At 37.7% G+C, this 16,417-nt stretch overlaps 1 pseudogene; it reads left to right on the top strand.

Annotated features, from left to right (window-relative positions):
- Nucleotides 1–4,806: 4,806 nt before the first annotated feature.
- On the top strand, nucleotides 4,807–6,049 carry LOC116885720 (annotated as a pseudogene).
- Nucleotides 6,050–16,417: the final 10,368 nt, after the last annotated feature.

Below are 16,417 nucleotides of genomic sequence, written 5' to 3'. Positions count from 1 at the left end.
AATATATTATATAATATATAATATCAGGAATCTTTCCTCAAATGAATTCTATTGGGCTTTGCCTATAAAGCAAAACTGTTGCAGACTATAATCTGAAGCATACCTCCTACTATGGCTTCTGACAAAATGTTCCCAAAAGACTGGTTCCTGGGCCTTTTCCTTGTAAAGAATGAGTATTGGAGTTAGGAATATTGTGGGGCCTCACCTTGGTAGTTTGTTTTGGGTTGTAGAAGATAGCAGGCTGAGAATGACATGGATAACAAAGAATTAAGCAGTGTTTCTTCGTGGCAGCTTTGGTTTCTATCTTCAAGTTTCTGCCTTCACTTTCCCTTATGATGATCTAATCTTAAGACAAAGTGTTTCTGTATTAAGTTGTAATTGGTTATGATGTTTTATCCTAGTAATAGAAATCAAGCTGCAGCACATGGTTTCTGGTGCTCAAACTCAGGTCTTGATGTAGTGTGGCAAGCCCTTTGTTGACTAAACCATCTTTTCAGCATCAACCCTTAATATTTCTAAAAGATAGTATTTTCAGTGTAAACAAAGTGCAGTTTTCCATAAGGATATATCATAGGTCTGAAATTTTAATTAAAGGAACCTGGATATAACAAAACAACACACACTTTAGCAAAATCTCTCCTGGTCAACTGCTATTACACTGAGTGTGCATCTATGAATTTGCAAGACAAAACAGTTGTCAAGGAGTGTGGTATAGTGATTAGCATGCCAAACAAATTAGAAAGGGAAGGAGCAAAATGCTTGACTGGTTTGTTAGCTAAAATTTGCATGGGGATTTTGTACATGACACACAGTGTCTTTACCTGTGAAAAGTGAACAAATAGACTGAGCTGTGATATAAATATGTGTGTGTGTGTGTGTGTCTCAAATATCTTGAGTCACAGCTCCTCCTCCTTATGTCTTGTACATTAGATGAGTTGTTCATTATTATTGTTCTGGCAAGGAAGAAAGAAAAAACTCAGTGTGGCAGCACACAGCTGTACTTCCAGCATTTGAGAAGTAGGGACGCAAAGAACAGAAATTCAAGGTCATTTTCAATTACACAGTAAAATTAAAACCAACATAATGTTCATGAGATGCTGCCTCAACAATTTAAAGCTAGAAAATGTTGTGCTTTAGGAAGTGGATGGGGGCTGGAGATAAACTTCAGAACAATGCATCCCTAGCATGTACAAGGCACTGATATACATTCTTCTATAACTTAACCAGATATAATGACTTGAGCTGTTCCTCCCAGGACTCAGGATAAGATTTTATCATACATAAGGAATTTGAGGCTTGCCTTACCCTAGATCTTCTAATAAAGGGCAAGTGTGTGTGTGTGTGTGTGTGTGTCTGTGTGTGTGTGTGTGTGTGTGTGTGTGAGAGAGAGAGAGAGAGAGAGAGAGAGAAAGAGAGAGAGCAAGAAGAGGAGGAGGGGAGGAGAGAGGCGGAGGAAGAGGAAGAATGAAGAAGGAGGAGGAGGAGAAGATAAAGAAGAAGAAGAAGAGGAAGAGGAAGAGGAAGAAGGAGAAGAGGAGGAAAAGTCATGTGGAGTTTCATAGAATATGTATTCTATTAGGTTTTAGATAAGCAACTGTTTTCAGTAGAGGCATTCTTTTCAGTTACATTTTGAATACTAACTGATAACACACTTGCTGTGAAAGAACAGCATCAAGAAGAGAGTCCAAATAACAATTGCTATCATGTATGGTTATTAGTTTGACATAGTTCCCACTACGACTATTGCATGATCAATTGAATTTTATCCTCACAGTGAACAGAGGAGGAATGTTACATCTCTAAGAATATGTAGATTTTCACAATGTTATATCTTTTAGACATCCACAGATGAAACACAGGTCTGTCAGGAACCAACTATGTTGATCACCATGTTACCTTGCAGCATTAGCTCGAGTATGCTTTGCTCAGTTTGGTCTTCTCCTTTTAGATATCATTTCCAGTTCTTTCTATACTGAAATGGCCAGTGAATGCAGTAATATTTCAAATCACCGCTTCAGTTAGATCAGGTATCTGGAATTAGTCAGATGGATCAAGAGAAAAGAGACAACATTGATTGCTGACACTGCAGTGCATCGGGAGGAAATCCTCAGTCTGACAGAGAAGATCAGTCATTTCAACTACTTGTACCCAGAGTATTGAACTAGCAAAATTTCTGACTTTTTAGTTTATTTTTTCACAGGACACCTTTATAAACATGTCAGTTAGAGAAATGCTTGTTGGCTGCTTAAGCCTTAGCTGTGTAGATACAGTATGTCTAAACTTTTATTTTTGCTTGAACTTACTATTTCCAGAAGCCCAAATCATGTCATGATACAAAAAAAAGAAATGAATTAACAATTTGAAGTAACATTTTAAATCATTTGGAAACATTCTAGATTATGATTATCAAAACACATTGATTTCTGTTTAGGAGGAGACATTTGAAATTATGAAAAGTAAATAGCAATGGCCACATTCTAAAAGCTCTTAGTCGACATGGGGTAGGTTTTATTATCAGACCTTAGAAATTCCAAATCCTGACTGTAAATATAATTTACTAAGTTTACAGAGAGTGAAAACAGCAGTCTTCAGAATTACTCAGAAGTGATGATAAGAGATAACCTAGTGTGGGAAAGAATTTGCTGCAGAAAGAAGAGAATTCAAATTTCTGTGCCCGCACTTTAAAACAGTCATGGTTGTATACAGCTATATCTCCAGTGCTATGATGACAGGGAAAGAATTTCTGGAGCTTGTGCACAGCAAGACAGCATCAGTATAAGTGAAAGGCTTCGAATTGAGTAAATTGTGTAGAAAGTTATAAAAGAGGTTACTATTTATTTCTCTGTCTTCTGCTTGAACACATAGGCATGAAGACATAGACAGAGAGACAGACAGACACACACACACACACACACACACACACACACGCACACCATATCACACACACTAATTCTTGGTGGTCATGTACTGAGGAATATTAAATTAAAAATTTATAACCTTGAACTCATGAAAATGTCCACTTGACCTTTATAATTGCCATTGATCATGAATACTATTTTGTGAACCATGAATCCACATATGTAAAAATAAATCAGTTGTCAGAATAAATAAAGGGCATGACATATTATTATTAGAAAATTTAAAAAAACATTAGTTTATTATTTTTTGGGGTGTGTGTGTGTGTGTGTGTGTGCTGCATGTGTGTGTGTTCACGTAGGTCTTCTGATTCCACAGCATGTTTATAGGCCAGATGGCCAATTTCTGTAATGGGTCATTATCTATGGATTCCTATGTTTAAAGTGAGGGTGTTAAGCTTGTTCTGCAAGTCCTTTTTCCCTCTTGCTGGCCCAACATAATTGTCAAAATTTAAATGAATTTCTTATAAGCAATTGATGAAGGTTATTTACTTATCATGAAGTTAGAAGTTCATATTGAAGCTCAGCAAGCCTCTGGAGTGACAACTCCATTTTCTGTCAGCATAGGAGACTTGGATATCATTTGATAAAGGCTTATGACTAGTTATATTAATATTCATAGAATGACCAAATTGTTTGATCCTTGAAGAAGTCACCATTAAATTGGAAGACAAAGAACAAGAGCCAAATAAGCCCAGCAGCTACTGAGATGCAGACACTGACTGGGCTGAGTCTGAGCAAACATCAAAGAAACAGTGAGCTGTACTGTAGCCTAAGTAATGATACAAGCAAAAGCACTAAAATTCCTTGAAGGAGGCATATAGGTATGGGAAAAGCACTTCAACCTGGGTCTTCACTTGACTTACGCTGCATAAAAATCTACCTTCCAGAAATCTACCTAACAATGAAGTTGCTCACCTCATCTCACCTGCATGAAGCTGTATACGTATCAAACAGTGGACTAAGACTCCCTGCACATAACATTGTTTATAAACTTCTCTTTCATGATAAACTTCCATTCAAAAGTATTCAAGAGCATATCCACATACTGGAGGGAGAAATCTGTTTCAACTGGCCTGAGACAGTTCAGAATATATACTCAGTAAGTCGTATTGAATCCTCTGGAACAACTTTCAAGGGAAACATCCTGTTTAATGTCATATACCTAGTGATAATGAATATGCATTTGATTAAATCAAATGCATCATGGAAACTGATGCTCACAATTAATTAAGGCTTGCCTAATCAAAAAAAAAAGCCAATCAAAACAGAAATATCCACACTGAACTCTGAGTAAACAATTCCTCCTTCTGGAGAGGTCCACAAATTAAAGCTACACTGAATACCAGTGTTTCTCACTTTGCTTTTGAATAAAGTTTCTTTGTCACCTTTCTCTCTGTTACTTCTTGTAATAAGATGAAAACATCCTGGAAACACCTCACCTAGACAGTAACCTCAGATAAAACTGATAAGCATCTTCTTCAAATAATGACACGAATTATGGAAGCTCCAAAAGAATTCTCCTGTTACTTTCTTGTAAGAACTTCTAAGAATGACACAAGCCATGTCTAATCTCACGCCTATTCAAAGAAATCAGAAGTTATAAAAAAATTCACCCTAGTGTTGTTTTTTGTACCAATTTCAACTTTAAGATATTAAGTACAATCACATTGGAATTCCTTTTTTCTCACAAGTTTTGATAATGTCACCTACAATTAAGCAAGAGGAGAATCCTTAATGAATCTCTCTAAAATACATTTGCATGATAGATAGAATATTAACTCTAGAATGAGAATATTAGAAAAATGCTTGTTTCTGTGTTACTGCATTGAAAATGTAATTTATACCCCTTTATACCCCTTTATACCCCTTCGAGCGATAGCAACGAAAGATGGCAGCCACCACAGGCTCGGGAGTAAATGTCCTTCGAGATTTGCGACTGTTGGAAGAGCTGGAAGAAGGCCAGAAAGGAGTAGGTGACAGCACTGTTAGCTAGGGTATCGAGGACGATGAGGACATGACACTCACAAGATGGACAGGCATGATAATTGGGCCTCCACGAACAATTTATGAAAACCAAATATGCAGCCTTAAGATAGAGTGTGGGCCACTCTAGTATCCAGAAGCATCCCAGTCTGTGAGATTTGTAACAAGAGTCAATATGAATGGCGTGAGCAGTTCCAATGGAGTGGTGGATCCACGAGCCATGGCAGTGCTGGCAAAGTGACAGAATTCCCACAGCATCAAAGTCATCCTGCAGGAACTGAGGCGCTTGATGGTGTCAAAAGAGAACATGAAGCTGCCACAGCCACCAGAAGGAAAGTGTTACAGCCATTAGTCACCAAGGCCCCGGCCTCCCTTCCCCATCCAACCCAAGTCTTCATTTTCCACAGTAGTGAATTTTCTAGATCCATCTGTAGACCTCAAAGTACTGGAGAGGAAGCTCCATTTAGACTTCATCCTGAGACACTGCTCTGATACTAACTTCTTGTCCATTTGAAATACCTAAGTTGTGCTGTGTAAGATCATCTGTCGAGTATAACCGCTGTCTGCCTGGTTGAACTTATGGGATCAATAAGGTGTGTTGAAATCGGTTTCCTTTGGGAGTGGTGGGCACAGCTAACGCAACTGTGGACAGACACGTCTCACACAATCACCTGCTGCTGGCACTTGGCCTGGGTATGCCTTTTCCCGCCCCGCCCTCTGCCACAGCTGTGTGGTGGCCCATAGAATAGATGGAGAGGTTTCAGGTAGCAGCCGTGGGACTGACCACCACTAGGCTTGGGGTGCTCTGGCTGTACCCATGCTTTCTTAAGTCTTAAGTGATTGCCCCATCCAAGCCATGGTCCCCACTCCTCCACTCCCACCCTTGGTCAAAGCTTAAATTGTAACCTCCCCTCCCCTGAAATTCGTCGTGGGTGAGGAATTCAGAGCTTCCAGTCTCCCCACCTTTATCAAGGGGTGCTGCTTTCCCCTCCTCAAGTCCCTTGTTGCCCATTACCACCCAACAATTGCTGTGGCCAGAAGCCATCAGATGAGGTTGAAAAAGCCTGGCCTCCCTCCCTTAGCTCTGGACCACACTTGTTCACCTGACACCAGCCTGGGAAGGGAGCGCTGGGTCCGCGGCCCTGCCACCACCATCAGCTCTTGACCTTTGAGCTCAGGTGTAGAGGTGAACAGAGCAGTCACAGGGCGACTCAGAAGGGCCACCGCTCAGGGTCCTTGAATATATGCCTAGAGAAAGGCCATGTGGAGAGTCGTTGGTGCACAGGTTCTGAGTTGGTTCCTTTTCCCATAATTGCTTTGTTTTTACACGTTGAAGAGGTTTGAACAGGGCTCTCAGTCACCCTGACCACCCATCAGGTCTGGAGTGGAGTCTGACAGCTGAAGCACGAGGCCCTGACTCTGCCAACTCGGGTTTCAGTGTTGCTCCTCAGACCCTGGGCAGGGACCCAGAGGAGCTCTGTGTCACCATGTTCACAGATCGTTTGCAGATAGGTGGGCCTGGCTCCTGGCTCATTGACCATCTCCCCACTCTGTTCAGGACCACTAAATGTTGAAATGTGGATGCATACTGAAATAAAGGCAATTGGAAGTGTTGCAAAGGGAAAAAAAAAAAAAAGACTGAGCAAATGAAACACTGGTGATTCTTTCTTAGTCCATTCAAGCCTCATTAAGTTTCAAATTTTTCAAACTATCCATACGTACAGCAAAATTAAAAAAGAGAATGATAATAACCACTTGGCAGTCACCTGGGAAGGGAATTTCCTCACAGTGGTAGAATGTAAATGAGCTGAGTTGATAGTATAAGAATAACGCAAATCCTCAACTGATTGATTAGAAGTATCTTTTCCCACATATGAGCTTACTTTAATGTGAGGAATGGTGGACATGTCAACCTTTAATGAAGTACAATTTTTTAAGCCTTCTCTATCCCTATTTTCAGTCATGGTGACTTCATGCAGGATTTTCTGATAGTATATATCAGTATGATATCATCTTACTAAAATCAATAGGAAATACAGTTCAATTTTTGAATCCCAATTAATTAAAGATGAATATTTACACAAAATTGTTTGTATCAAATTCGACAAAGTTGTTTTCGTGAATAAGAAAGGTACACAGAACTAAACCCTTAACAAAAATTAAAATCAGGACCTATAGAAAAGGCTCATGGGTTTTCCTTGGTCTCTAGTAGAGAACCTAAGTTCAGTGTCCAGTATCTATACTTGGTGGGTCATTACTACTTGTCAATCGAGCTCTGGAAATTGGGTACCGTCTCCTACATTTTGCAAGTACCTGTACTCATTTGTGCACACATGTACAGATGCATGAAGCAAATATTTAAAACCACTTTTAAATATGAAAAACTAAAAAAAGTCAAAAAGAAAATGAAAGACAAAGAACAATGATTTGAATATAAGTCATGTTAATACTGTACATATCTATAAAAAAAGTCATTTAACATAACCTTGAAACAGCATAATTCAGATAGTTAAAATGCAGTCCCACACTCCTACCCAGTATTTAATATCAAATTATTCTCTATAGTTATTCAAATCAATATTCAAATCAATAATTTCTACAGGTGCATTTAATAGTCTTTGTTCATTAAACTAATCAAAATGTATGTTGTAGTTATTTGAAGAGAAAGAATTTTATGAATCACGTGATATCAACTGAATAAATATGAAAATTATGTATGCAAACTTTACAAAAGTTAGTTTCAACACAAAAGTATAAATTTACAATTTAATAAACAAGGAACTAATTGATCAACCAAATGTTAACAACTAAAATTCATCTATGTATGCAATAGAAAATAATATTTGAGATATAAAATTAAGACTTGTGTTAGTAAAATAATGCATAAGTTATTTTACTTAAAAAGAAAATCTTATGATCGTATTAATACAGCTAGAAAACATTAAGAAAAATTAATAATACTCTTAAAAATGGGATACACATGCACACAAATTTATAAAAGTTTGATACATATACATTATATTATAATGTCATTTCAAAAGTTAGAACTATGTGTTTGTTATGAATGAAAGGAAGATGAATGAAAGGAAGGCAGAAATAAAATTTTCTGGAATTTTACATAAATAAAAGGCATTTAGAAACTAAAATTTTTAATAACATCTCCATCATAATTAGATGAGTATGTTCCTGCCTTCTTGCAATGAACATAGAATTGATCTCTATTGTATCAAGAAAATTGTGATAGCTGTTCGGTACAGAGAATGAAAAGCTGTCCTCTGGACAGCTCAAGGTTATCACACTCAGGAACCCACAGCACCTGTGTTAACACAATACTTTCACATGATCAAGCCAGCTAGAGTCAGGGCTTAGATGGGGTGACCAACCCTTGCCAATGCGATATTGAGGGGCTTTTGGCATTTGATGGCTACTGGTGAATGAAGAATCATTCATTTTTGGGGGGGGTATTGCCTTGGTAATTTGCTTGTGCTTCAATAGATTCCCTTCATGAGTGACACTAGATTCTGATTCTTTGATGAGATCTAAAAGGTAAACAGATGAAGACATGGTGTCAGGAGATGTATTATAGGAAATCTGGTGAGATTTGGTAAGGAGAATGTAGAGTGCATACAAGTATATTTCTTTATATAAAAAATAAAGAAAAATATGAAAGGACAAATGTTAATTAACAGAAAATAGAATATCTCTATAGACAAATTCTGAATAGCTTATAAACATAAAGCTAGAAATAATAGATGAGTTTAAAAGATGTACAAATTTTCTTCACTGTTTAAGAGATCATCTTAAGAGATCATGGGAGAGAATGTAATGTATTATAATATACTTTCAAATGTAAAAGATTATAACTTAGGTTTAGTAATAAATACAAGGTTTTTCACCAACTGAGATTATGTATAATCAGTTTGAGCTAATTCCTCCCTGTTAAATTATAAGCATTTCTAAATTCCTCAGAAAAACAACCTCAGAATAACTACTTTTAGTCCCCCAAAGTCCAGGGAATTGGGGCAAAAATTCTTCAATGGTTTCTTCAAGCTGTACATAATTACTTTTATACTTATCACTAAACTCAAATTATGATCTTTTACATTGGCACAGTATTTATTTGATACAAATTTAGATTGTTAAGATTTTCTTTAATATAAATTTCTCATTGATTTAAAATTAATATTGTTACTCTGATGTACACGTATTGTGCCTATACAACACATTTCAGCATAGATGGCTTATACCCAGTCCTTTTCTGCTATTAAAAAATGAAGCTGAGATGATTAAGCAAGTGAGTTTAAGGCCAAATAGCAAATTCATGTCTCTAAGTTTATTGTTAGAATGCTTTCAAGATAATTTATTAAGATAATTAATCGACAACAGTCCAGATTACTTATATAGTTAGATGGTTTCTAAAAAACACCAGAATTCCACAAAATATGACATTTAATGTTCTTTAACTTTTATTGAGACATGTCCACTCCCACCAGCTCCCCTTTGGTATATTCAAAGAAGAAACTGAAAATCTCCACCTTCACGTGAGGTGATTTATTGTGGCAGACAGGCACTATGCAAAAATTGCTCCAATGCTTCTACAGACTAATTACTGTCCAGAAAAGGAAACATTGCAGAATAAGTTGGCTGAAAATTTCTGCCAAGCCAGAATGATTAGCCGTTCAAAATTCAGTGTTTCAAAAGTCTGTCTGATGATCCTAGGCCAGAAGCCTGAAGACTTGCTCTCACATGTTGCTCACAAGGGACTGTGCAAATAGAAAATTGTCTCTATAACCTGTCTCAGTTCTAGAAGCCATGCTAGGCTTCCTTTATTTACAGATATATGGATCATTCTCAGATTACTGAAAACTTAGTATAATCTTATAACCCACTCAAACTATTTAACTTTGAAAATACATATTTTTTTATTAACTTGAATATTTCTTGTTTACATTTCGAGTGTTAATTCTTTTCCCGGTTTCCGGGCAAATATCCCCTTAACCCCTCCCCTCCCCTTCTTTATGGATGTTCCCCTCCCCATCCTCCCTGCATTGCCGCCCTCCCGCCACAATTACGTTCACTGGGAGTTCAGTCTTAGCAGAACCAAGGGCTTCCCCATCCACTGGTGATCTTACTAGGATATTCATTACTACCTATGAGGTCAGAGTCCAGGGTCAGTCCATGTATAGTCTTTAGGTAGTGGCTTAGTCCCTGGAAGCTCTGGTTGCTTGGCATTGTTGTTCATAAGGGGTCTCGAGCTCCTTCAAGCTCTTCCAGTTCTTTCTCTGATTCCTTCAACGGGGGTCCCGTTCTCAGTTCAGTGGTTTGCTGCTGGCATTCGCCACTGTATTTGCTATATTCTGGCTGTAGGAGCGATCTACATCCGGCTCCTGTCGGCCTGCACTTCTTTGCTTCATCCATCTTGTCTAATTGGATGGCTGTATATGTATGGGCCACATGTGGGGCAGGCTCTGAATGGGTGTTCCTTCTGTGTCTGTTTTAATCTTTGCCTCTCTCTTCCCTGCCAAGGGTATTCTTGTTCCCCTTTTAAAGAAGGAGTGAAGCATTCACATTTTGATCATCTGGCTTGAGTTTCATTTGTTCTAGGCATCTAGGGTAATTCAAGCATTTGGGCTAATAGCCACTTATTAATGAGTGCATACCATGTGTGTTTTTCTGTGATTAGGTTACCTCACTCAGGATGGTATTTTCCAGTTCCAACCATTTGCCTACGAATTTCATAAAGTCATTGTTTTTGATAGCTGAGTAATATTCCATTGTGCAGATGTACCATATTTTCTGTATCCATTCCTCTGTTGAAGGGCATCTGGGTTCTTTCCAGTTTCTGGCTATTATAAATAAGGCTGCTATGAACATAGTGGAGCACGTGTCTTTTTTATATGTTGGGGCATCTTTTGGGTATATGCCCAAGAGAGGTATAGCTGGATCCTCAGGCAGTTCAATGTCCAAATTTCTGAGGAACCTCCAGACTGATTTCCAGAATGATTGTACCAGTCTGCAATCCCACCAACAATGGAGGAGTGTTCCTCTTTCTCCACATCCTCGCCAGCATTTGCTGTCACCTGAGTTTTGGATCTTAGCCATTCTCACTGGTGTGAGGTGAAATCTCAGGGTTGTTTTGATTTGCATTTCCCTTATTACTTAAGATGTTGAACATTTCTTTAGGTGTTTCTCAGCCATTCGGCGTTCCTCAGCTGTGAATTCTTTATTTAGCTCTGAACCCCATTTTTTAATAGGGTTATTTGTCTCCCTGTGGTCTAACTTCTTGAGTTCTTTGTATATTTTGGATATAATGCCTCTATCTGTTGTAGGATTGGTAAAGATCTTTTCCCAATCTGTTGGTTGCCGTTTTGTCCTAACCACAGTGTCCTTTTCCTTACAGAAGCTTTGCAGTTTTGTGAGATCCCATTTGTCGATTCTTGATCTTAGAGCATAAGCCATTGGTGTTTTGTTCAGGAGATTTTTTCCAGTGCCCATGTGTTCGAGATGCTGCCCAAGTTTTTCTTCTATTACTTTGAGTGTATCTGGTTTGATGTGGAGGTCCTTGACCACTTGGACTTAAGCTTTGTACAAGGTGATAAGCATGGATCGATCTGCATTCTTCTACATGTTGACCTCCAGTTGAACCAGCACCATTTGCTGAAAATGCTGTCTTTTATCCATTTGATGGTTTCGGCTCCTTTCTCAAAAATCAAGTGCCCATAGGTGTGTGGGTTTATTTCTGGGTCTCCAATTCTATCTGTCTGTCTCTGTACCAAAACCATGCAGTTTTTATCACTATTGCTCTGTAGTACTGCTTGAGTTCAGGGATAGTGATTTCCCCTGAAGTCCTTTTATTGTTGAGGATAGTTTTAGCTATCCTGGGTTTTTTGTTATTCCAGATGAATTTGCAAATTGTTCTGTCTAACTCTTTGAAAAATTGGATTGGTATTTTGATGGGATTGCATTGAATCTGTAGATCGCTATTGGTAGAAAGGCAATTTTTACTATATTAATCATGCCAATCCATGAGCATGGGAGATCTTTCAAACTTCTGAGGTCTTCTTCAATTTCTTTCTTCAGAGTCTTGAAGTTCTTATTGTACAGATCTTTTACTTGCTTGGTTGAAGTCACACCGAGGTACTTTACATTATTTGGGTCTATTATGAAGGGTGTCGTTTCCCTAATTTCTTTCTCGGTTTGTTTCTCTTTTGTGTAGAGGAAGGCTACTGATTTATTTGAGTTAATTTTATATCCAGCCACTTTGCTGAAGTTGTTTATCAGCTTTAGTAGTTCTCTGGTGGAACTTTTGGGATCACTTAAATATACTATCATATCATCTGCAAATAGTAATATTTTGACTTCTTCTTTTCCGATCTGTAACCACTTGACCTCCTTTGGTTGTCTGATTGCTCTGGCTAGAACTTCAACAACTATATTGAACAAGTAGGGGGAGAGTGGGCAGCCTTGTCTAGTCCCTGATTTTAGTGGGATTGCTTCAAGTTTCTCTCCATTTAGTTTAATGTTAGCAACTGGTTTGCTGTACATGGCTTTTACTATGTTTAGGTATGGGCCTTGAATTCCTATTCTTTCCAGGACTTTTATCATGAAAAGGGGTGTTAAATTTTGTCAAATGGTTTCTCAGCATCTAATGAAATGATCATGTGGTTTTGTTCTTTCAGTTTGTTTATATAATGGATCATGTTGATGGTTTTCCGAATATTAAACCATCCCTGCATGCCTGGGATGAAGCCTACTTGATCATAGTGGATGATCGTTTTGATGTGCTCTTGGATTAGGTTTGCCAGACAACACACCTAAAAGCTCTAGAACAAAAAGAAGCAAATACACCCAAGAGGAGTAGAAGGCAGGAAAAAAATCAAACTCAGAGCTGAAATCAACCAAGTAGAAACAAAAAGGACCATAGAAAGAATCAACAGAACCAAAAGTTGCTTCTTTGAGAAAATCAACAAGATAGATAAACCCTTAGCCAGACTAACGAGAGGACACAGAGAGTGTGTCCAAATTAACAAAATCAGAAATAAAAAGGGAGACATAACTACAGATTGAGAGGAAATTCAAAAAATCATCAGATCTTACTATAAAAGCCTATATTCAACAAAACTTGAAAATCTGCAGGAAATGGACAAATTCCTAGACAGATACCAGGTATCAAAGTTAAATCAGGAACAGATAAACCAGTTAAACAACCCCATAACTCCTAAGGAAATAGAAGCAGTCATTAAAGGTCTCCCAACCAAAAAGAGCCCAGGTCCAGATGGGTTTAGTGGAGAATTCTATCAGACCTTCATAGAAGACCTCATACCAATATTATCCAAACTATTCCACAAAATGGAAACAGATGGAGCACTACCAAATTCCTTCTATGAAGCCACAATTACTCTTATACCTACAGCACACAAATAGCCAACAAAAAAAGAGAACTTCAGACCAATTTCCCTTATGAATATCGACGCAAAAATACTCAATAAAATTCTGGCAAACTGAATCGGAGAATACATATTTAATTAGCTAGTTATCAGATAATACATAAGCTAGCCAGGATATAACAAATTTTAAGCCTTTTAAAAGCTAAAATATATCTAAATGTTCTGTTTAACTGATAAAAGTTGGGCTGGGTGTTAGGTACATCTTATACTTTTAAATTACAGAATGATAATAGTTGTGCTCAACTTATATTTGAGAAAAAAGTTTCAGTTTTTTTTAATTAAAAGGGTAAAAGAGTAGATTGATGTCATTATTAAGGTGAAGGGAGGTACAGGATAGAACCAGGCCTGTCATTGGATAAGAAAAAGGATGGGTGGGAGAAAAGTTTTAGAGGGGCAGAGGAAGCCAGAGTGAGAATGTGAGAGCACAGAGAACATGGCAGTAGATGTTTAAATGCCTCTCTGTACATATTACAGGTTGTTATGACTATTCTTAAGAGATGGGTATGTACAAGATTTTGTGCCATCTAGATTGGCAAATTATATCTTATCAATTGCATCAGAAAATATTGTTTGATGTGTTCTTTCATAAGGCAACTTAATTGAGTTTAAGAGAGTGTATGGAGGCCAGATGCATGGGCCTACCAAAGAATTGGGATGTGTTTGCCTGGCGTGGTGGAAACCCAACCAAGAGGGCTGTGAATGAGGGAGGAGCAGCCTGACACGGTGCTGTGTTGGGAAGATTAGTGTGTCAGAAAGTAGATGGGGCAGCATGGAGCCACTGAGATAAATTATTGCTATTTCCAATGGCACCAGAAATATTAAGGGTTTGAGACAGCTAGGGTATAACTGGGAAAAAGTTCTGTCATTTTTTTTTGTTTTGTTTTGTTGTTTTTATTTTTACTGCAGCACATATATTGTGTGTCGAGTGTCCTGAAGGGAAAACATGCTTAAGTCCTTGAGTATGAAGTGGTTTATTGCATCCTGGCCACATATAACCATGATGGGATACTAAAGACAAAGATAGGAGAGTGAGGATTTTTAATTTCCAAGAAATTATAGGATTTTGGTGTTTCTCAATCATATGATTTTTTTGGGTAGGATATATACCTTGTGATCTAGACTAATAGATGAATCACAGAAAAAAAAAGGTGGAGGCAGATTTACCATTAAAGGTTTTTGGGGCCTGGGAATCAGATGCAAGGGACAGAGAGACTACAAAGCCACAGAATATGTTGCTTATCAATTATATTGAGAGGTTACAAAGGGAATGGCAGGTTTGAGGAAAGCAGCCAGTTAGACAGGACTGTGATCTAAAACTTCCCTGCTTATGAAAGAAAATTCAAAACTCACATCCAGCTGGAAAGTCTTATGAATACTGTGAAGTACCTATTAATGTGGGGAGCAAGGACTGCCCTAGGCTGTCTGAAAGACCTGGACAAAAGAATAACTGGAACACTAGTTCTATTCCCTTACCCAGGATCAAACTTGTCAAGGCCCATCTGATGCTGAAGCCAATGTCTTAATGGAGTCAAGGTTGAGGGAAGAGACTCTTCCCTTAGATTGTGGTTATTAGTTCTTAGGCAGCTGTAACTGTGGTATCCCATGTTCTTTTCGTCAGCATTGTCTGACTTAATCATTTGCTGACTTAGTTGTTCTCCATGTACAACCACCAGTACCCCCAGGACTGCAAATTATAAATATGATTCTACAATTTCTAATAAAGAGCAAATAAATTTCAAGAAATCATCACAAAAATGTTTACTAACAGCAATCACATTTTAAATCAGACAAACTAAAAATAAATTGAACACCATGTGCTCCAGCTGTATATCCTCTGGACATAACCCCAAGACACCAAATTACTACAGAGGTACTTGTACAGTTTCACCCATTGTTGCTTAGGTCCCAGTAAGGAGGAAATGCAATTCATATGAATCCTAATGGGGTGACTGCTATACTTTTCCTATCAGTTATTTTGCTATACTGCCACTATGCCATCCTCATCGTGCAATCCTAGATAGCACAGTGATCTATGACTCCATGATATAATGTTTGACTATGTAATTGCAAATATTGGAAGAGAAATGAAGTCTTAAATACTGCTATTTAAATGTCCCTGTTTGTTTTATTCCAGAGACTGTGCTGCAAAAGGTATATACACACTTCTCCCTCATTTCCTCTGCTGAAGGCTATGTGGCTCTGTTTTAATTCTCATGTGATAAAGTATCACATTCTCTATACTATTTCAAGAGATGTATCTCTCTTATTCTTTTCTATTTAAAGAGTCTAAACTGTCATATCAAACTATGCTGTTTATATAACAGGCAAACCCAGAAATATCAACTGTGCTTCACAAGGTAAGTATGCAAAATACGGTTTTATAGAATTGCTTGTAATGCATCTACTCCTATTTTTATTTTCTGGTCTATTCAGGTGTCTTTTATAATATCCATCTGCTTGTTACCTATGGAAAATTACAAACAAAAGCAAAAACAGAAAACAATTAATGTCTGTTATCAAATCTTAAGCAAACATTCATCACTCTAGGACTGCAAATTGCTCAGTGGGTAGAAACATATGGACCTGGGTGTGAATATTCAGCATGTATACATAATGCTAGGCATAGGGGATAGCTACACATAACTATTACCTCTGAATCCTCAGGGCTCACTGACCAGTTCTCCAATCCCACACTGAATTTCTAGTTCAACAAGAGAACTTATGTCAAGAACAGTGAACAGCACTAAAGAAGAAGCTTGAAATCCTTCTCAGAACTCCAAAAACACATGCATAGAAGGGTAAAGCCACACAGTTACAGGCATGCACCACACACTCACATCCACCAACATTCTTACAACACACAACACCACAGATACATAGAAAATGGTTAAGGGACTGCAGGATAATTCTTAATTTGCTGTTGTCACCCAGTATGTATCTTAGATACTGATAATAACCAAGAAAAGATTAAGCTGGAAGAGAGTTTATCCATAGTTTTAACTTTTGCTACATTTTAATTTAATTAAAATGCTTTCATAATTTTACACAAAATATTATATCCAGATTTAT

Source organism: Rattus rattus, chromosome 16, assembly GCF_011064425.1.
Source record: "Rattus rattus isolate New Zealand chromosome 16, Rrattus_CSIRO_v1, whole genome shotgun sequence".
Lineage (NCBI taxonomy): Eukaryota > Metazoa > Chordata > Mammalia > Rodentia > Muridae > Rattus > Rattus rattus.
Note: the sequence above shows the minus strand (reverse complement) of the source record. Positions and strands in the feature narration are given on the sequence as shown.